The sequence below is a fragment of the Musca autumnalis genome, unplaced genomic scaffold, assembly GCF_047663935.1.
Source record: "Musca autumnalis isolate F117 unplaced genomic scaffold, ASM4766393v1 scaffold_3, whole genome shotgun sequence".
Taxonomy (NCBI): domain Eukaryota; kingdom Metazoa; phylum Arthropoda; class Insecta; order Diptera; family Muscidae; genus Musca; species Musca autumnalis.
Genome location: NW_027411866.1, coordinates 16,608,886 through 16,633,542, shown reverse-complemented (window position 1 = coordinate 16,633,542; position 24,657 = coordinate 16,608,886).

The window sequence follows — 24,657 nt, the reverse complement described above, 5'->3', positions numbered from 1 at the left end:
CATAAGAAAAACTAAATCTAGGGCATCAAAATCTATAAAATATAGAAAATTTTACATAATTGCTGAAATTCAAGTCAGTATCGGCTAAACTATTGGGAGTTGAACCAAGTAACCTTTCGCAAAAATCTTCCAAATAAAGTTCTCAACATTTCTGAAACTCTAAAATGCTTACTTCATGTTGTTTCAGAGGTATTTTCATATACAGTTCACACCAACAGTTTATTCTCGCATTTTGGATTTCACTACATTATTGACATTTTTATTAAATCGTCGTTGAAAAATGTACTGAAAACAACGACATAGAGACATTTTACAACAATGACATGTTCTGAAGAATTGTGTATTACATTCCAGGGAATATTTTTCCAAAAGATAATATTCAGAAAAAATAACGGTTTTGGAGATACGGTGCGAAATGTATAAAAATTGTGGAATTTTTGAATATATATTGAAATTTGAGGCAATAAATTTAGTTTTTCGAGTTCATTATTTCTCCAAATATTTTATTCTTGTCCTTATCTACAAATTTGCTTCAGAGGTCAGAAGAAGATTCGCATTTCTTTCAGAGATATAGCCCCGAATTTCTTTAAAAAGTCAGTATTTAACAATGTTTAGATGGGGCCATAAAATCCGAGTTGGATCTGACACAACAAAACCCAGCTAGTGTTTCTTGTCGTTTGGGCCTGTACTTTCAAAAAATCCTCAGTTCGAATTGTTTGCACAAGATCACCTTAAAAATGTTGCACAGTGTAATAATAAAATAATAACCTTTAAGATATCTTCTTACTGACGGCCAGGAAACGGAAATCTAATGAACACAAAAAATATCCCCAACAGCAACAGCCAAGCGCCAGTTGGATGGCAAAGCTGGAAATTGGAGATGGCCAGTGTTGTGGATTACTATGGAAATAATTTGTGGAGCATAGCAAGAAAAATAAAACATTATTCTGAGAGAATTTTTAAACTTGCAGATCATAAGAAAGTAAAGCTTTAATTTTTAGTATGGTGCTATCTTATAAATATTCATAAAAATCCTAGAGACTATTTTCTGGAGCTTTTTGGGGCCATTTTAAGCGTCTATAGCGACGGCAGGTGCCTAGACACAATTCATATAAATGGATTTTCAAAGAAAATTTCTTGAGGTGATGCCCCGCATCATACGTGGATGCTTTAGACGACATTCACATCAAAAAACGTGTAAGAAGAATTGTTCAAATAGGCACTCGCAACAATGAACGCGGATTTCATAAAGAAATGTTCAAATGGACATTTACAACAATAAACGTGGATTTTTTAAGAATTTTTCTAAACGACATTTACACCTATATACGTCGACTTTTTAAGACACATTCTAGATAAAAATTTCTGAAACAAGCGTTGAGTTTTTAAAGAATTTTTCCATAGGACTATCCCTGTAATAAATGCGGATTTTTTAATGAATTTTTCCAGAGATCAGTCATAGAAATAAACGTGGATTCTTATACATAAATGTTCTAGAGGACATTCCCTGCAATAAACGTGGATTTTCATGAACAAATTTTCTGGAGAACGTTCATTGCAATAATCGTGGATTTAAAAATTAAATTATCTGGAGGGCAGTTCAGAAACATTTAATTTTGTTGGTATTTTGTTGTAGCTTAAAATCAACCCCTTTAATTTGTTTAGTGTACATACTTTGTCCTTTGATCTTTACATTTAATACTTTTTTGCTGTAGTTTAAACATAATTTGGGCGTCTGCTTTGTAGATAATGTGGGCGTTTCTGTATAAAAACAATAAATTCAAATTAAAATGTCAGCAGAAAACCACGTAAAAGGCAGTTGGTCTTATTGTGGCCTCAGGGCTAATGACCTGCATTAAAGGTCAACAAGAAACACAACATATTAATCTGGGAAACAAGGACAGCAAGACGACAATGACAACATTATAATTATAATATTAAATATTTTCGTAGCAGACTGCCTAAAAAAGGATTTTTTATTTCAGTCTGATGATTAAAATAGTTGACATAGTTTTGTTATCCGTTGTGTATATCATTTGTGACCCATCTTCGTTGAATTAATTTTTGGGATTATACCTCCGGATCTGTCTATCTGTCTACGTTTCAAACAAGTCAAAATGTAAACAGAATATACCCAAAACTTAAAAATACATACTTTTTATTTAGGTATGTAGAAGCAAAATCTTCATCACCCACAACTGAATCCCATTGGACCCTTAATTGAACCTCAGCAAATTTGCATATGTTTATAGTGTTGAAAATTATACACAATCTGTAATGCTTGTATTATTGCAAAAGCACACACACATCAGAAATTCTAGGCACAACAATTTTGCCATTGTAGTTGTCTTTTAACACAATTCCCTTGTGTTCTTTAATGTGCCTATTTGTAATCAAAATCACGTCGGATTTTTGTGCAAACATGTTGCTTGAAGCATATTTGTAATGACATGTAATAGCTTATTAAATAATATTTAGGGAAAAAGGTTAACAAGTAAAAAAGCGTTAAGTTCGGCCGGGCCGAACTTTTAATACCCTCCACCATAAAATATTCTGAGCTAAAATGGAATAATTAGTTTTCATTCCTGTCCTCAACTTTAAGTGGGAACGTTAAAATGTCAGATAATGTACATAAAATGCTTCATTCGGGAGGCCCCTTTTTATGGTGCCTATACCTAACTATGTATCTTGACAATTTTTGGTGGGCTAGAAATTGGGAGGTACCGTTATAAAGAGGTTATAATAAAACATGGACCTATGTTGACAGTTCTTGATTGGAGCCTTTAATGTCGAATAACTCCTAATTCGGTTAAAAATTGTAGCTAGAACCCTCAAAATATCGAAAATCGGTACATAACGTGGGAACTTCAAATGCCATTAACAGCTAGTTCGGAGGTATGTGGGCTATACGAAAATATGAACTTAAATGAGCAATTTTTGTTGGCTTTTAAATTTCAAATTACAGAAAGTTCGTCCAAAAAATAAAGCTAAGGTAAGGAAAATCGGGAGGTTTGTTTTGGGGCTATACCGAAACATGGACCTACGTTCGGTTAAACATTTTAAGTAAAATCCTCAAAGTACCGAAAATCGGGAAGTATCGTTATATTGGGACTATGTTGAAAATTGTTGATGCAGATGTGTGGTGACCACTACAACCTTCAAATGAAAAATTACAGTTAGTTCGGTTAAAAATTGTAGCTAAAATTGCCAAATTACTAAAAATTGGGAGGTACCGTTTTATGGGAGCTACATATATCCGAACATGGACCTATGTTGACAATTTTTGATGGAGAGGTGTTGTGACCACTAAGAACTTCAAATGTCAAATTACTGCTTGTTCGGTTTAATATTGTAGCTAAAATCAACAAACTACTGAAAATCGGGAGGTACCGTTATATGGGGGCTTTCTTGACAATTTTTGGTGGAGAGGTGTGGTGACCACTAAGTATTTCAAATGTCAAATGTTCAAATTACAGATAATTCGGTTAAAACTTGTTGGTAAAATTCTCAAAATACCTGAAATCGGGCGGTTACGTTATATGGGGGCTATTCCAAAACATGGACCTATGTCCACTAGTCAGATAAGTTTATTGACATTTAAGAACCCTAAATGTCAATTGATAGCTAAATCGGTCTGAAAATGTAGATAAAAACGTCAAAATGCCGTAAATCGGGGGTACCGTTATATGGGGGCTATACCAAAACTTGGACCTAGGTCCACAACTTTTGTTATATAAGTTTAGTTACACTTAAGAACCCTAAATGTCAAATTATAGCTATATCGGTCTGAAAATGTAGCTAAAAACGTCAAAATACCGTAAATCGGGGGTTACCGTTATATGGGGGCTATACCAAAACGTGGACCTATGTCCACAAGTTTTGTCACATAAGTTTATTGACATTTAAGAACTTCAAATATCAAATTATAGCTAAATCGGTCAGAAAATGTAGCTAAACCCGTCAAAATACCGTAAATCGGGGGGTACCGTTATATGGGGGCTATACCAATACGTGGACCTATGTCCACAACTTTTGTTATATAAATTTATTGACTTTTAAGAACCCCAAATGTCAAATTATAGCTACATCGGTCGGAAAATGTAGCTAAAAACGTCAAAATACCGCAAATCGGGGGGTACCGTTATATGGGGGCTATACCAAAACGTGGACCTATGTCCACAACTTCTAATTTATAAGTTTATTAACACTTAAGAACCCTAAATGTCAAATTATAGCTACATCGGTCTGATAATGTAGCTAAAAACGTCAAAATACCGTATATCGGGGGGTACCGTTATATGGGGGCTATACCAAAACGTGGACCTATGTCCACAACTTTTGTTATATAAGTTTATTGATACTTAAGAACCCTAAATTTCAAATTATAGCTAAATCGGTCTAAAAATGTAGCTAAAAACGTCAAAATACCGCAAATCGGGGGGTACCGTTATATGGGGGCTATACCAAAACGTGGACCTATATCCAGAAGTTTTGTTATATATGTTTGTTGACACTTAAGAACCATAAATGTCAAATTTTAGCCAAATCGGTCTGAAAATGTAGCTAAAAACGTCAAAATACCGTAAATAGGGGGGTACCGTTATATGGGGGCTATACCAAAACGTGGACCGATATAGCCCATCATCGAACTTGACCTGCCTGCAAATAAAAGACGCATTTTCCCAAAATTTCAGCTTCGTATCTCTATTTTTGTGGATGCTAGAGTGATTACCACAGACGGACGGATGGACGGACGGACGGACGTGCTCAGATCGACTTAGAATTTTACCCTGATCAAGAATATATATACTTTATAGGGTCGCAAATGAGTATTTCAATGCGTTACAAACGGAAAAACAAACTTAATATACCCTTCACACTATGGTGGAGGGTATAAAAATGTGTTCAGCTAGGTGAAAGGTACCACCTACGGGGCTATATCAAAGAGTCAACCTATTTTTAAATTTTTTGGCGGAAAAGTTTTATAGCTAGCTAACTTCAAGAGTCAAATTGATGGTAGTTTTATCAAAACAATGTAGACCCTCAAAAATGGACCATGTTGAAATACGGCCTAATATCTGAGCTTTCTGGTAACTGGTTTACATTTCAAAATCTGACAGAGTTATTTAAATAACAACCCGATTATTAATAACAACCATACGTACCGGTGTACAAGTAATAAAATCATCATAAATCGCTCAATATTGCTTGGATTTTGGATACGAAATTATTTTTGCAAAGCTGAAAAGATATGACATAATCCAGGAAATATAATCCGAAAAAAAGAATGTATTTTTAACTGTCTGAAAAGGTTTATTGGCCTTCTGACAAAGTTAATATTTTATTCTCATTAGAAAACCGAAAATATGTATGTGGGCCTTACCGGGAGAAGACCAATAGTCCTTGTGAAAAGACATCAATCGTGCATTATTGCCCTTCATATATTACACTTCCTTGACGTCTATTTCACATTTAGCTTTGCTCCTATTCAAATTTTCCTTTCGACGTGTTACGGGTTAAGCTAACAGAACAATATCTTTGATTTTATTTCCTTGCCATGTTTTTGCATCAATTTATTTTTTTCTTTCGAGCAAATTCCAACTTCCTGTCAGTTGACTTATTTAAACGTTACTTTCGTCCTAGTATTATTGATTTGTACTAAGACTTGTTGTCAAACGTCATCACCAGCATACATCCGTCAGAATGACTTAAGAAACTGTGGCATCCAAGTGATGACTTTTTGTTTTTCTGTCCATGACTGTGGAAGGATGTTTACTAAGTGGAATTAACTTTAGTTGTGGTTTGGCTACTTTGTTTTTAGCCCTACGTTTTGTTCCTAATGTTTTCGGTATTAGGTCTGCATTGTTTACGGACAAAGTGCTTAAGACAAAAGGAAGTTGCAACAAAGAGGAAAAATTAGTAGTGGTGGTAGTGGCACTAAAAATGTTCACTCAATTATAATTGATTTATGAGCGTATAAAAATAATTTGTTGTATTTATATTCTGGTAATGAAGGTTAGTTCTTTAAGTCCCTGGGGGATAATTGACTTCAGAGATTAACTAATGCGGGATAAGTTAGGTTGGATAATTCCAGAATGGACTAACCGAACTGTTCCAAATTAGGGATGCGAAAATATTACTTTCATGCATATATCAGGTTCGAATATGGACTATATCGGCCCACTCTTTTGGAAAAAGTATAGTTTAACAGCTTTTCTCGAACCGTTCTGAATTTGTTTAAAACATGTCGCCTTGCTGCCCCTTTTACGAAGGTGCAATTTTTTGAGACAAGTTCATACTTCCTGAGACGACGCCAGCTAAATTGACTAGTGCCTAAGATAACCCTCGAAGGGAGAAACCGGTTTGGTCTTAATTTTGTACATCGTATTATTTCTTAGAGATTTGGATTACGTCCGAATATGGACTACATCGAAACACTCTTTCGCGTGCCTCCCACACAAATTTTAGAAAAAGACTCGCCTCGGATTGTTTCAATTATTTTTGCTTTTTTAGCCTTTGCGGCCCTTGTTACGGCGGTACAATTTTTTCTTCTTGTTCCGATTGGTCATGATAAACTACGCAAAATAATACCTTACGTTTCCAGTAATGACGACGTATAGATGTATGTATGTTCTATACCTCTGGTATGTTACCATGTATATCAACTTATGTATATATGGCCGGGCGGCTAAAATATGTCGCAATCATATAAAAGAATTTCCTTGGAAAATAGTGCCCAGATTTAGTAGAGTAGGGTATCACATGGTCGGCCCTGTCCGACTATTACCCTATCTTACTTGTTTTTTATTTAATTTTTTGTTTTGTAAATGGCTGCGGGTATATTTCCGTCAGCATAGCTGCTTGATACTTTTGATACTTGTTTGAACACAAAATGGTAAATTTTTTGTTTTAAAATCGAAATTTTGACTTTAACAGTCCAAAATTTATTTATGAATTAATCGATTTTTAAAAATTCTGTTTCCCAATAAGACAATATAATTTGGTTCTTAAAATGCCCACAAAAATTTACGAAGATCGGCCCATTCGTTTTTGAGCTATTGTTTAAAAAAATCGCAGGTAGCCATCTACCAGAAATCTACGCAATATTTTTCAACAACAAAAATATGTGCTCTTTAAGATGAAAGAAGGAAACGCTCAAAAATGTTGGTAGTTTCTTTGAAAAATTGAGTTTTTTTTGGTCTGCACAACTAGGGATAACGCCCTAAATAAATCACTTACTAAGCATAATTTATGCATTGCCTGTCTCCAAAATTTCCTAAGACTTCACTTGATGTCCTAATGGTAAGTTATGTTTGTATATAACCATAATTATAACTAACATTATATTACTTAATTTCATAATGAATGGGACATGATGTTTCCAAAGAACATCAGGACAACATATACAAAGATAACCTTATTGACCAACATGTTAAGAAGTTGTCTTCTTCAGACATTTGTGCGTTTTGTAAAAAATATACCAAAAACTAACATGACATGAAAACATATGTCATCAGCATATGTTATGAATTTTTAACAAGTAAAAAGTCGTTAAGTAAAGCCGAACTTTTTATACCCTCCACCATAAAATAGTCTTAATTAAAATGGAATAATTAGGGTCCTTTTACAATTTTAGGTGGAACAACTTTTCGACAATGGATAGACTCCTACTGCCTCCCACTATTGCTTAAATTACACTGTGAGCACAAATGTTGGGGCAGAGATAATTCCTTTTGGAGATGAAAGCCTTTGGTGTGTATATTAAAAACCCCGAAGGACAGATGCGCCGTGAGTCGAACTTCAGCGTTATGGCGTGATGAAGTTTTTGCAAGAGACCCTGTAAGCCATCATGAATTAGCATTATATCTTTGTTTGTTGTTTTTGTAGAGCACTTAAGCAACGGTGAACAAAGATATAACGCTAATTCTTGATGGCCCACAGGGTCTCTAACAAAAATTTCATCACGCCAAAACGCGGAAGTTCGACTCACGGCGGATCTGTCCTTCGGGGTTCATAATGTACTCACCAAGGCCTTTCTTCCCCAAGAGGAATTTTCCGTGCCCCAGACTTTCACCTCGATTTTGTTGCACAGTGTTATCTAATCTAATCTAAAACAAGTAAAAAAGCGTTAAGTTCGGCCGGGCCGAACTTTTCATACCCTCCACCATAAAATATTCTGAACTAAAATGGAATAATTATACCCTCAGCCACTTTGATCCGGTGAAAATGTGCCTCATCGAAATAATGGTTTTAGACCCCAAGTATGTTTGGACGAAATGTGTTTCAGACAATTTGGAGTCGATCTAGCCATGTCCGTCCGTCTGTCTGTCTGTCCTGCTGGCTGGAGCGCACGATAACTCTCGAACGGATTCGATTCGGTTCAAATTTTAGCATTCGTAATATTTTGCCCAAACTTAGTTTAAGTTCGAAGATGGGCTATACCGGTCCATTCCTTCCGGTACCTCCCCCACAAAAGTTCGAAAATGTTCGGAAAGTTTGTGCGCACGATAACTCTTGAAGGGAGTGACCGATTTGGTCTATACTTTTTATAGCGTAAACTTTCTACCAGAGTTATATGAGGTTTCAATATTGTCTCAATAGGTCCACTCCTTCGGGTACCTCCCACACAAAATTTCGGAAAAGTTCAGTTTAGGGCCATCTCTCGAATCGCTTTGATTTTTGTTTTAGCAACTAGTATTCACTGCCCTCCATACGACTGTACAAGTTTCATCAGGGGCAAGTCCATACTTCCTGCGAAAATAGCCTGAAAGTTTCAAAAAACCCCTATGACACCGTGTGAGGTGGTTGGAGCGCAAGATAACTCTCGAACGGACCTGCCGATTCTGTCCAAAATTTGGCCTTAGTAATACTTTGTCCAAACATAGTTTATGTTCGAAGATAAGCCATATCGGTCCACTCCTTCAGGTACCTCCCCCACAAAAGTTCAAAAATGTTCGGAAAAATTGTTCGTACGGTAACTCTTGAAGGTAGTGTTCGAATTGGTCCATACTTTACACATCCTAATATATCTACCAGATATAGATCAGGTTCAAATATGGACTATATTTGTCAGCTCCATCTGGTACCCCCCACACAAAATTTCGGATAAGTCCTTTAAGACCCGATATCGAATCACTTTGATTTTTGCTGAAGAAACTTGCATTCGCTGCCTCAATTACGATGGTAAAAGTTTTTTAGGGGCAAATCCATACTTCTTGAGCAAACAGTCCGAAGAGTGTAAAAACCCCCTATGGCACCATATGTTGTGGCTGGAGATCCATTTCCATAACGGTCAATGTCGATCCATTCCTTTTAGTATCTCTTCCGAAAAACTTTCAGGTGCCCACAATTTTTAAAGCCCCCTAAATACATACGTGTTTTGGGAAAAATTTGTTTCAATATACACAGGCTGAGGGTATATCTCTGTCGGCAAAGCCGACTGATCCTTTTTTTACTTGTTTATTTTTTTTTTTTAAATACACTGTGCCACAAATTGGAACTCAAGGTCTGTGCGGTGGAAAATTCCTTTTGGAGATGAAAGCCCTTAGTGAGTATATTAAGAACCCAAAAGGAATTTTTTCCCATAGGTCAAGCTTCTGATATATCGCGCGATGAATTTTTTGAATTTTCGCCTATGATGCTTGAGAAAATAGCTTTATATCTCTGTTTGCCGTTATTGTAGTTTCATTTTGAGATTACGTGTCTTCAGTCAAATCGAATGGCGAATCTTTTTGTAGAACATTTCATTCTTCTAACGCAATTCCTTTCATGTCCTTTTCGTCCTTTCTTTCTTGAACCGTAGTAAAAGTACCACAAGATGAGATTTTACAGCAACCAAATATTCCACAAAAATGTTGCTCAGAGAATTTTAGGTAAGGTTCTCATTGACAACTAATCGATATTGTCACGTTTTCATTGTCTTTTTTGACATTTACCCGGTTTTTGTTCAGAAAAAAACCTATGTTTTGTTTTTCTATATATTCGTTATTTGTTATGTATTGGTAGGTAGACATACTCATTGTTTATCGCTTATATTGACATCTGGGATGTATCTGAAATTGTTACCATATATAGCTCCCGATATGCTGAACACGTTAATGACAAATTTTCTTTGAAAATAGATCAGGTTATCTAATATTTTGAACCGGATATAGGGATATAAAACCAGGATTTTGTACCGATTTTAAGTAACCGATTAAGCTTATATGTATACTATTAGAAAGCTAATAAAATTGCCAATCAGGGAAAATAAATCTTTTGAAAGCATCTTACCTGAGTTCGGTGCTAAAACAAAAAACCCGTATTCTTGAACCGTTTTTAAGGAAAAATATCACTGCGCGTAAATATGAAGATAAAAGCTTGGTGGGTGAAATATTCTTTTTGCCGATGAAAGTCGACGAAGTTAATATTATGAACCCGGAAGGACAGTTATGCCATAGGTCAAACTTCTGAGTTATGGCGTGATGCATACATTCTTGATGAACTTTAAGTGGACGACAATAAACCCGTAACATAAATTCCATTTCGATATAACTCAGAAGTTTGACCTATGCCATAACTGTCCTTCCGGGTTCATAATATTAACTTCATCGACTTTCATCGGCAAAAAGAATATTTCACCCACCAAGCTTTTATCTTCATATTTACGCGCAGTGATATTTTTCCTTAAAAACGGTTCAAGAATACGTCAAAAAATTTATTTTCCCTGATTGGCAATTTTATTAGCTTTCTAATGGTATACATATCAGCTTAATCGGTTACTTAAAATCGCTACAAAATCCGGGTTTTATATCGCTATAACCGGTTCAAAATATTAGATAACCGGATCTATTTTCTAAGAAAATTTGTCATTAACGTGTTCAGCATATCGGGAGCAATATATGGTAAATATTTCAGATACATCCCAGATGTCAATATTAGCGATAACCAATGGGTATGTCGACATAACAAATAACGAATATACAGAAAAACAAAACATAGTTTTTTTCTGAACAAGAACCGGGTAAATGTCAAAAAAGACAATGAAAACGTGACAATATCGATTAGTTGTCAATGAGAACCGTACCTAAAATTCTCTGAGCAACATTTTTGTGGAATATTTGGATGCTGTAAAATCTCATCTTGTGGTACTTTTACTACGGTTCAAGAAAGAAAGGGCGAAAAGGACATGAAAGGCATTGAGTTAGAAGAATGAAATGTTCTACAAAAAGATTCGCCATTCGATTTGACTGAAGACACGTAATCTCAAAACGAAACTACAATAACGGCAAACAGAGATATAAAGCTATTTTCTCAAGCATCATAGGCGAAAATTCAAAAAATTCATCGCGCGATACCTCAGAAACTTGACCTATGGGGAAAATTTCCTTTTGGGTTCTTAATATACTCACTAAGGGCTTTCATCTCCAAAAGGAATTTTCCACCGCGCAGACCTTGAGTTCTAATTTGTGGCACAGTGTTATTTTTGAATAGACAAAATTGTAGCTAAAATTCTCATAATACCGATCATTACAGCTAGTTAGGTTAAAAATTGCACCTAAAATTCTCAAAATATCGAAAATCGGGAGATACCGTTATATGGGAGCTATACCAAAACATGGACCTATGTTGACGATGTTTCGTTAGAGATGTTTTATGACCACTGAGAACTTCAAATGTAAAATTACAGCTATTTCGGTTAAAAACTGTAGCTAAAATTCCCAAAATACCGAAAATTGGGAGGTACCGTTATATGGGGGCTATACCAAAACATGGACCTATGTTGACGATGTTTGGTGGAGATGTTTCACGACCACTGAGAACCTCAAATGGCACATTACAGCTAGTTCGTTAAAGATTGTAGCTAAAATTCTCAAAATACCGAAAATCGGGAGTTACCGATATATGGGGACTATACCAAAACATGGACATATGCCCATATCCTTTGGGATATAAGTTTGTAGGAACCCTAAGTGCCAAATTATAGCTAATTCTGTCAGCAAATGTGGCGAAGAACGTCAAAATACCTCAAATCCGGAGGTATCGTTATATGGGGGCTATACCAAAGGGTGGACCGATATAGCCCATTTTCGAACTTGACCTGCCTATGGAAAAAAGACCCTCGGGTGCAAAATTTTAGCACTCTATCTTAATTATTGCGGACGCTAGAGTGATTACAACAGACGGACGGACAGACGGACATGGGTAGATAGTCTTAGATGTTTATCCTGATCAAGAATATATATACTTTATAGGGTCGCAAATAATTAGTTCGATGTGTTACAAACGGAATGACAAACTTAATATACCCTCCATACTATGGTGGAGGGTATAATAATCATAAAGATTTAATTTCGTTAACACACATAAGTTTTTGTAATTTGGCAAAGACTGAACAACATTTTGGTTTTCTTCTAGAATAAGTGTTTCTTCTCTTTGCACTTTTTTATATTATGGGTAGAGCAGAGACCTTATGGAATTCACAAGAAAGCTGATTGGTGCACAGTAACTACACTACATCAATGGTTTGAAGACTATAGAGGATGTCAATTAAACTGTGTTACTCTTGCCCTGACGAAAACTCTACTGAAAAACCTATCCTTGAAAAAATCTCAACCGATGTATTGACCAAAAATAAAATAAAATCCTCACATATTATTGTACATCGCTTCCAAAAATATTTTCTTTTTAATTTAAGTTTTATTATTCTCTTGTTCATTGCTTATTGCATATCATTCTTTATTATTCTTTCGCTTTAAAGAATTTCTCGATTCAAGGAAAGTATCCTATTCGCTAGGAAAACAACTACTCAAATCTCCTTTGTCAACATCTCAATTGGGCACATAATGTGTTCTGCTTTCTTGTCAATTCCCAATAAGAGACTCCGTTCTGTACAAATATGCATTTAACTGCAAAACATGTTCTTGTCATTGAGTCGGAAGGACATGCAGTTAAACCTCCGGTTGCATGTGATCCACGGAACAAGTTTAAGATGCAGACATCATCATGTCGTATCAATGGCAAAAGACAATACATACTAGCAAAACATTGTTGGCATTCATTGTATACATTTCAACTAGAAAAATGTGGGCTTCCATGCCAGACACAAGTTTTGTCTAACAAAAGCAGAAAAATGAAAATCAATATCTCCTTGATTTAAAAATTTAAAAAAGGAGTCATGACATAATAACGCGCTGAGTAAAATTCCCATTTTGGAATACACCCGACTCATGGACGTATACATATCGATGTTAGTTATACGTACTTATAACCCTTATTTGCAATATTATTTTTTTAATTTCAACTTCAAGGACTTTATTTGCCTTAATTTTATCCCATCTATTTCTAAGAGTCTTAAACAATTTTTAATTAAAAAAATATTCGCTTTTGAAGAGTCAGTAACTTCATGACTTTTAACCACTTTTAATATTTAATTGTATTCCTTCCAAGTCTTGGTTGTTTTTAATTGTTTGTTTGTTGTCCTACTCTTCTTTGGAAAATGTTTAAACTTTGTCATAGACGTCTTATCCCTTCATTTATTTTAAAATATACATTACTTTCACTTTAGAATTTCTTTCTTAAAACAAATACTCAAATAAAAGTTCACATTTTGTGTTGTTGCTGCAAAGACTTTCAAGTGTCTTTCAAATCGTTTGCTGACTGCAATAAAAGTCCTTACAATGATTGCTTTAAATGGCAATAGATTCAGTCTGTCATTTCTAGGCAAGTGGCTGGCTAGCCAGACATTGGCTTTGCCGTACAACTGGTTATCTGCTCTCTACAACTTCCCAATCCTCCCCCTTTACCTTTATAGGAATTCTCGATCCACATTAACTCTTTGCTTCTATTTCTGTCCTCTATCTCTTTGCTGAGTCGTTTTCAACTGCCCGTTTGTTGTTTTGGTAGTTGTTGTTGCTTGATAATGTCTGTATTATGGATAGCCTGTAAATGGCATTCAATTAATGTAATGGCATTTTAACTGTTCATTTCGCTTGTCATCAAGCGTTTCGTCTATAACATTTATGTAGTTGCGAAGAAATGTGTGGGAGAAAGATAGAGGAAGAAGCCACAGTGAAAGAGTAAAACAATTTTTAGTTTAGTCAATGGTGTATATAGGTGAAATTTGGTTAAGGCAATGACCATGAAGAATTAGATAAATGTCTGCTTTGAATGTAGACAAGTTTAGCTCTGAATTGGCCACTTTGCAGCTATGTAATTTTTTATACCACTCACAAGAAGGAAACAAAAAATCATAATTTTGGTTTGTTTCGTACACCACGTCCGCTATAGCAAAAGAGGATGAACCACAAAGCAGAAAATTCGCGCACAATAACTGAACATATTAAATATTATTAAATTAAATTTTTAATATTGGGTGACGTAGGGGATGGAAGATACCAAGGAACGGTCCTGACCGGCTTTAACATGGCAAATCCCAGGATTTAACTTGGTCTCTCTTTCATCTCAAGTGGACACTGACCTCCGAGTGGTGTCACCTGGGGAACTGCATTTACCACCCGTTAAAGGTAGTGAGCTAACATGTGCCGCGCGTTCATCCATAAGAACCTTAAAAACTTGGTTTTGGGCGTCGGGTTAGTAACCCTCCCCTAGAAAAAAAAACAGCCTACTATGAAAAAACGAAAGAAAAGAAAAACAAATCCCTCAAAAGTTGACGACACCCGCAAACGTTTTAAGGACCATGATATGCGAATCTGCACTCTCTATAGAGAAAGTGCAGTTTACGCATTGGCAGCTGTACTTGAAAAGTACAAAGTACATTACTGCCATACAGGAAATACGATGGAACGGAAAAGGCGTCACAACAACATTTAAAGGTGACGCACTGTATTATAGCTGCCATGACACAAAGCATGAGTTTGGTTGCGGATTTGTAGTTGGTCGGAGGTTAAAACATCTGGTCTCCAACTTCACCCCAGTGAATGAAAGACTCGCTGCAATTCGATTAAAAGCTAAATTCTTCAACATCAGCTTTATTTGTGCTCATGCTCCCACTGAAGACAAAGACGAACATACCAAAGATATATTTTACGAGCGCTTAGAAGAAACTTATGACTGTTGCCCTGCCCATGACATTAAAATTATACTAGACGATTTTAATGCCAAAATTGGAAAGGAGAATATCTTTGGACCAACAGTCGGGAAATTCAGTCTCCACAGTGAAACATCTGACAATGGTATGAGGCTGATAGACTTTGCAGCTGCAAGAAACATGGTCATTAGCAGTACCAGATTCAAGCATCTCGATATTCATATGGGCACCTGGCTGTCGCCAGATCAAAGAACAAGAAATCAAATTGATCACGTTGTGATAGATGGAACACATGCATCAAGCGTGTTGGATGTACGATCGTTCCGAGGTGCAAACATAGACTCGGACCACTACCTTGTTGCAGCAAAAGTACGTGCCAGATTAAACGTAGCAAACAAAGTACGAACAGACACAACACGAAAGTTAGAGATCGGTAAGCTGCTATCACAACAGATAGCCACAGCATATTCCACTCAACTAGCCCAATTGCTTAATCAAAGCTCTTCTCATCCCGATAACATATCAGCGCAATGGCAAAGCATTGCCCACTCCATGCAAACAGCCGCAAAATCCATACTTGTATACCACAGACCTCCACCAAGGAATCCATGGTATGATCAGGAGTGTCGTGCTGCCACCGAAGAGAAAAATGCGGCATATAGGGCTACTTTACAATCAGTAGCAACGCTTAGCGCACGAGAGAGGTATCGGGAGAAAAGGAGAGAGGAGAAACGTCTTTTCCGCAGGAAAAAGAGAGAGATGGAAGAACGGGAGTGTGAAAAAAATCGAGATGTACAGGAGACAGAAAGAAGTCCGAAAATTGTACCAAAGAGTGAAACATCAAACTTTGGAACTGGCACATCCTCCTGTAAAGACCAGCAAGGTAATCTGGTAACTGATACAGATAGTGTGCTAAGGATACGGAAACAGCATTTTTCCAAACTGTTGGTATCCAATAGTAGCGAAGTCGACGAAGATACCACAGATCCAATCCCAGAAGATGGTATTGAATGTATACCACCCGGCCGAGATGAGGTAAAGACAGCAATAAACCGGCTGAAGAATAATAAGGCAGCAGGAGCTGATGGCCTACCAGCCGAGCTGTTTAAAACCGGAGGCGACACGTTGATAAGATGTATGCATCAGCTACGATTGGAACCTAAGCATCCTGTGTCCCGTCCATAAGAAAGGAGATAAGACTTTATGCTCCAACTATAGGGGCATACGTCTTCTCCCTATCGACTACTAGATAGTGTCAGGGATATTGTGCGAACGACTAAGCCCATGGTCAACGAAATAATTGGACCATACCAATGCGGCTTTAGACCTGGCAAGTCCACCATTGACCAGATATTTACCCTGCGGCAAATCCTGGAGTAGACTCTAACTGACACAACATCTTCAGTTAAAATAGGAAAGAACCTCTCCAAAGAGTTTTGTACCAAAAGAGGTTTCAGGCAAGGAGACAGCCTTTCGTGTGATCTTTTTAACATCCTGCTAGAAAAGGTTATACGAGAGGCAAACGTAAAAAGAAGTGGCACAATCTACACTAATAGTAACATGTTACTTGCTTATGCTGACGATATAGACATAATGGGACGATCAGTAAAAGAAGTAACCGGTACTTTTATGAAGGTCGAAGCAGAATCTGCTAAAGTGGGTCTGGCGGTAAACGGCGAGAAGACCAAGCGCGCAATGCGTCTATTGAAATCGGACCAACTGTTGAAGTTGGTTCCTATAATTTTGAGATAGTAAAAGGCTTCGTATACCTCGGCACCGCCGTAAACACAACAAACGACATCAGTTGTGAAATAAAAAGAAGAATTGTGTTTGCCAACAGATGCTACTTTGGCTTAAGTAAGCACTTTAAAAACAAAGCCACAACTCGTCAAACAAAAATAACGCTTTACAAAACACGGATTCTACCCGTGCTGATGTATGGTTCCGAAGCCTGGGTACTTGCGCAAGCAGATAAGGTAGGCTTGGCGTGATTGAGAGAAAATTTCTTCGAAAGATCTACGAACGTATCGAGATGCAGCGATTGCGTTGGCTAGGCCACATAATAAGAATGAGCGATGATGTCCCGCTAAAAAGGCGTATAAATTCGAGCCACATGGCGGTGCACGTAGAATTGGCAGGCCAAAGAATAGTTGGCGCAAACAAGTGGATGAAGATATGACGAGGCGCGGTATTCCAAAAAACGAAGCACGAAACAGAGAGAATTGGAGATCTTTTCTTACTTCGGTCTATGGAACAAATGTTCTGTAATGGGCCAGCTAAGTAAGTAAGAACTGAAAATATTGAAAAAAAATGTTGAATGTTTTTGTTTTGTTTACTACGAATAAATAGATTCATGAACCAAGGTAAGTGTGAATAGCGTCGTAACTTATACGTTCATTGGTCTCATTCAGGACATTCGGGACCATCAATGTCAAGACCATTATATCTGATATTGGTGATAGTTAGGAATATTTTCTTCCAAGTACCTATCAATCAGAACAACTGTCTCCGATGCAAGAAATATTCAGTATAAGGACCAGTATTATTGGTGTGTCTGAATAAAAAAGTCTATTCCTATAGATACGCTACGGAGAGTCTGTATTTCTCGAAATATTGGCTGACGTCCTTAAAAAACTCTAAATGACTGATGAGTACGATTACTTCGCATTGATTTGCCGAAATTTTGCACATCTTCCTCACAAAAGTTTAAAGTTTTCGTTTAGGTTCAGTTTAAAGGCTGTTCGAGTTTCGTTTTGACATTTTTATCGAAGACACTGTTGTTTACAACCGCATAATATTTTTCGTACACATGTCCCTTCCGTTGGCAATATAGTCCAACAGCGCTAAAAAAATCCTGCTGTGACCAACTAAATAGCTGGTGTGCACAATAACTATCGAATGGAGTTATTGTCACTAGTGCAAACTTTTCACATAGAAATATTTCTCTCAAATTCAAATCAAGTTCGAAGATGGACTATATCGGCAATCTCCTTCCGGTACTTCCTTACAAAAGTTGAAAAATTTCCCTTAAATGCAGTTAAGGACATTTAAACGATTTGCTTTGAATTTTTGGTCAATGGTAGTCCTTGTAATTCTCTTCCAACATTGTCCTTAAATGTAGTCCTTCCTTTATGGCCCAAAAGCTCTTAGAAAAATGATCCAACAGCTCTAAAAAATCGTACGGTGACAAACTAAATGACTGGTGTTCACAATAACTATTGAATGGCGTTTTTGTCATTAGTGCAACCATTTCAATGCGAAATATTTCTCTCAAATTCAAATCAAGTTCAATGACAACTCCTTCCGGTGCTTCCTCACAAAAGTCGAAAATGTAGTTTAAGGCCGTTAAAGGTTTGTTTTGACATTTTCATCAAAGGAAGTTCCTGTGATTCTGACCAAATGTAGTCCTTAGATGGGTAAATTTATGTCTCCTGGCATTATGGTCCAAAAGCTTTTAAAATCCTACGGTAAACGACTAAAATGGACCGGTGTCACGATAACTCTCGACAAATGAATGACTTCCAAATCCAGGTGGACTATGTCGATTCAAGCTTGCAGGTATCTTCCTTGCAAAAGCACAATGCGTTGGCGGTTTTATCCAGTTTAAGACCCCCTTTGGAATCTTGATAACATTTTAATTGCGAATAGTCATTACGTTCATGGCTACAATATTAAATACCAGAGATATGGGTCCCGAATAATGCCTGGTATTATTGTTTCTTTAATGTAGACTGTGTTGATTGTGATCAGACCCAAAAACGAGTAAAAATATACGCTGAAAAATACATTTGTCGCCTACGCTATTTATCTGTTCGTAGTACTTTTAGGTCCATCACTCTGTTACTGCTTTTTAAACAGTCATCTGCAGATGGTGTTTTTCTGGCGGAAAAGCCGACTGATTCATTATTTACTTGTTTTAAAAGACTTTTTCTACTGATTGCCCTGAAAAACAAAACAGTATTCAGTTTTTATTTTTTAATTTGAATATAAATATTATTATTTGGTTGTGTTCGTAAAAAATATCTTGTTGTTGTTTTATGTAAAACTCAATAACTTTTTTCCTGACGGAATAGGTAAATAGGTATGAGACCCAAATGAATGTAGTAAACAATTTATTTTCAATAATAATATATGCAACCATTATGTTAATAAATTAAAAAATTTACAGTCTAAGAAGTAAACAAGTAAGAAAAGTCTATAGTCGGACGGAGCCGACCATGGGATACCCTATACCACTATCCCTGGACAATCGCTCTCCACGGAACTTCTTTTCAATGATTGTGAAATTTTAATTATCAAATATCAGAGATGTAATGTATAATATTTATGACCCAAACCAAAAAGTTATCTAGCATGACAAATACATTTTTGTAGCAGGAAAGGAAAATTTAGTTCAGACAAACGTTGGTTTGTACGCTTCTTCTTCATCATAAACTCAAACTTTGTTTAAAATTTTGCAGGTTATTATTTTGACTTACAGAGCCGCTACAAAATTGGTTAAAATTTTGTTTTTGGTCTATTTCATCCCCTGAACATTTCACGATCATCACCAAAAACTAATCATTTCTATTCTGGCCCGAACCCAACCTCCATAAAAAATTCGTTACAATCGGTCCATAATTGCGGCCTTAAGCTTGTTTACAATTTTTATTGGACGAACACACATCGCTAAATCGCTTTATCTCGTCGAGATATGAATTTTGGCATACCAAATAAGGGGTCTAGGACGAATATTTCGTGGTGTTACATAAACTTTTGGAGAGACAATATGTAGCATGGGATAAAAATGTGGTTCTCTACACAGAACCCATTATATATTAGGCAGTAGACCCGTTATCTAGCAAACACTTTATTGCAATTTACATCAGAGGAATGGTCAGTAGTTTTTTTCCATATGTAGGCTACTTTGCGAAATATATATGTCCTCAAGGAATTAAAATATCGACCAAAAATAAAATTTTTATATTTTTCATACAAAAGTAGTGGTCCATTTCACCCGCTAAAGAATATCAGATCATCATTCAAAATTGTAGGCATATTTTTCGACCTATACTCTTACCCGGTGCAAAATTTCGTGACTATTGATGTATAATTGCGACTTCTAGCGAGTTTATTGTTACACTACAAACAAATAACGGAATATATTAGGCTGTAACTCTGTTATCTGATCATGTACACCAACATAATTGGCATCAATTGAAAGGTCAAGCGTTCCACTTTCAAGTATATCTCACTTGTCCGGAATGTCACTTCCAGGAATTAAGATATAAGCTGTATATTAAAAATTTTCAAAACTTTCACACAAAAGTTTTGGTCCATTTAACCCTCTAAATATTATCCGATCGCCATCTCAAATTGCAAGCTTCTCCTTTGTGATATACTCTTACCTTATTTAAAATTACGCGTTGATTGGACTATTATTGAGACCTACAGAGCCGCTAGAAAATTGGATAAATATTATGTTTTTGGTCCATTTCACCAGGTAAATATTTCACGATCATCACCAATAAGAATAGGGATCTATTCTGATCTGAACCCGACCTCCATACAAAATTTCGTGACGATCGGTCCATAATTGCGGCCTGGAGCGTGTTTACAATTTATAATGGACAGACGGACGGACGGACGGACGGACGGACGGACGGACTGACGGACTGACGGACGGACACACATCTCAAAATCGCTTTATCTCGTCGAGATATGAAGATTGGTATACCACATTGGGGGTCTCCGACGAATATTTCGCGGTGTTACATGAATTTTTACCAAAACAAACTTATAATACCCTTTTCCACATTGTGGTATAGGGTATAAAAACAACAACAACAATTATGTTTATATAGGTATCATATTTCAGCCCTAATGAATAAGCAACACAATATTGGCAATGGCATCAATTCATTAGCATTAATCCAATTAGACATTTCATATAACGCAGAGTATGCCATAAATAAAAAATATATCAATTACTTCATATAAAAAACAAAGATAATTGGCGATGGGATTCTATAAATACAAAGTTTTATAGTTTAATTTTTTTAATTGGGTCTTAATATTTAGTCAATGATGTGTTTGATTTTTAGTTTTCAACACAGATTTTAAAGTACTGCATGACCAACCGAGGGAAAGCGAGAGAAACAATTCACTCGCCCTTTGAAATGTATTTTTTTTTCATCACAACAATACAGTTTCTTTTATTTTTTGTTTTATTCACTTCTAATGAGACCAATTAAATGCGTCTTTTTAGGTATTCGAATGTTTCTATTAAAATAAACTTTCAATGCCTGGGGGCCTATCCAGTAACTTTATAACAACTTTACTCATTGTTTATTTTACAACAAAAGACTTTTCAATCGATAAATGTTACAGAATTCCTATACGGGAATACAATATTAAAAACTGACACCCTACACCATGTGATATCCTACACCACAACCTCTAGGAATTTGTTATGTGCAACCGCCTTGCACACATCAAATTTTCAACGGTGGCAAAATACCCCTTAGTAATGTTGGCAATATATCCTGGGTATTTCAGCCATGAAAAACGTCTCTACAAGTGGCAATTTAGGACACGCCTTTCGGGCTCGGCGATATAAACTAGGTCACATATCAATAATTTAATAGCCCCTTCAGATTGTCTTTGAATACACCTAAAATAAATATATATTCAAAGCAATTCGCTATATCTCTGATATTTGATATTTGGGAAAATTGTGAGTTTATTGAAGATCTGTCGTCCTAAAGTGGTGCACTTGTACCTCAAATATGCTTGATAATGCAGTTTTGTTCTTTTCGGGGTATTTCGAAAATAGTTCATTGGACAATAAATGTGGTCTGCAAAACGATTTATTTAAAATTTGTATGGGACCAAAGGCGAATTTTCACGAAATCACTCCACAGTCCACATTTATTGTCCAATCGATGAAAACTGTTTACCAGTTCTTTGTAGTGGCTTAACAAGTAATACAACAAAAAATTTTGAAAATCGGGTCACATTTTAATTTTAGCTATATACAGGGCCCATGGAAACTTTGAGGCCCTAGTGGCAGTGTTAACATATTGCGATTGAGCTCAAATTTTGGCAATCTTAATTTTTAACAAAACTAAACAATTTAGGAGTTTGCCGCATAAAAAAAAATCCGACATCGATTTTTTTCCTTTTGAGTTAAAACCAGTCTAGTGAGTATACATATGTATATTGTGATATCAAAAATATATTTTATACCGGTAGAAATAACTAATAATGATAGAAATTAAAACAATTCAAAAAAATGTATAAATCCCAAAATTATTCATATTAAATTACACACTAAAGAAGATAGTAAAAATCAGCTACGTTAACGGTGATATACTCTCAGCCTCTGACAAAAAAAAAAAAGAAACAAACACAATAATAATGCCGTATAAAAATATATTGATTTTCTATCACGAGTTTTCTTCAAAATATGCGGAATCTTTATGTATTGTAATGTGGGGCTATACCAAATCAATTTTGGTGAACTAACTTCTGATTTTTGAAAAAATTTGAGAATTATTTTTTGGGTTTTGTAATTTTAGTTGGAGCCTGCAGGAACTTTTGGACCATTATCTCAATGGGGATGAATAGAACCTACTTCAAAAAATTGAAATAGATCCGATACGATTCCTCAAACTGCACTTTTCCCAAATTTTTTTGTGGGAATACTCGAAGTACGAGAACGATATAGTCCATATTCCAACCTGAAACATGACTGGATGAAATAATACGATGTGCAAAGTTTGGACCAATCAGAAAATCCCCATTGAGAGCTATCTTGCGGATTTGCCATGCCATTTTCGGCCATAATCTCAGGAAGTATGGACTTGCCATTGCAATTGTGCCTTCGTAGAGGTGTGGGAGGTACTCGAATGTGTGGACAGATATAGTCTTACCCGATCTATATCTGGAAGGAATAAAAATAATATATGGAAAGGGTGGACCAAATCGATTGATCACTTCGCTAGTTATCGTTCACACAATTTTCCCAAAAATAAATTTAAGCTTTTGTGGGGAGGTGTGGACCTACATATGTAGCCTATATCCGAACATAAACTAAGTTTGCCCAAAATATTACGAAGCATAAAATTTGGTTCGAATCGGCAGATCCGTTCGAGAGTTATTGTGCGCAACAGTCAGCTAGACAGATGAACGGACAGAGCTAAATCGACTCCAAATCGTTGAAACGAATTTCGTAAAAACATAATTACGGTCTAAAACCATTATTTCGATGAGACACATCTTTGGTCGTATTTCTTATGTATCCCCTTTACCCAAAATCCTGAGGTATAAAGTAAGAGGCGAGGCGACCCCATGCTGCAATATTTGCATAAAATATCCAATTGGACATTTGAACTGAAAATTTCTCTGTCATGATAGAGACAATTTGTATCATGGGAGGAAATTGTGGTTCTCTACACGAAACCCATTATATATTTAGCAGTAGGCACATTATCTAGCAGACACGTTATTGCAATTTGCATCAGGGGGAAAGGTCAGTTGTTATTTTTCCATATGTAGGCTACTTTGCCGGTGTATGCACTGCAGGAATAAAAATGTGGACCAAAAATAAAATTTGTATATTTTTCATACAAAAGTAATGGTCTATGTCACCCGCTAAATAATATCAAATCATCATGCAAAATTATAGGCATTTTTTTCAACCTAAACTCTTACCAGGGTTTCGGAGTCGAGGTATTTTTGGCTCGACTCCGACTCCGACTCCAGGCGAGTTTTTTTCACGACTCCGACTCCGACTCAGACTCCGGGTCGACTCCGAGAGTGAATTCCTATACCACTAAAAATGAATAAAATGTGCACAATTTTTTAACTTTTTCCTATATTTTGGCCTATATAGGCTAATGTTAGTTTTTCCTTACATATCCATTAGAAAGGGCATTTGTTCGAATACATTCGAACATATCAATACTGTTTCTGCCGAATCTTACGTTGAAAAATAGCAAAGTTAGAAAGTTTTTGTCGGTTTTAATTTTTTTACACGAGTTTATTCTGGACGAAGCCTTCAAAATATTTGAAAATGATGGGGCAATACAAATCGTAAGGACTACATGCAATAAAAACTATAAGCAATTTACGATTTAGTGTGCTTAGCCTTAAAAGGAGACCAGTTGTAAAGCTCAATAAAATCCATTTTTCATGATTTTTTTCCGAGAAAACTACGTAACTTTTTGCTAGATTTTTTTTCATCTGAAAGAGAAAAATATTACGAAGGTTTGAGGTCGTCTACGAAACCTTGTTTTTATTAAAGCATTTTGCGGTGCCAACTATATCGAAAACTAATAATCCAATTGTCATATATTTTTGTGGCCGATTTCGAGAAAAACAAGGTTTATATGCTGCCTACAAAATAAAATAAATAGTTCCCATCCAACGCTGAGGCAATATTGTTCCGATCGACTTAAAAATTTGACCACATATTCTATGCTATTTATACTTTCAACTTTTTTCTGAAATTTATAAATAGGGATCACCCCTTAAACCAAAATTCAGCGCTCACATTTTGAACTTTGGTGTGGAGTGGATAATTTTATTGAAATATTTGTGATATATTGTGTACACCACTCAGCACGTAGGCAGATGCATGTTTCCTG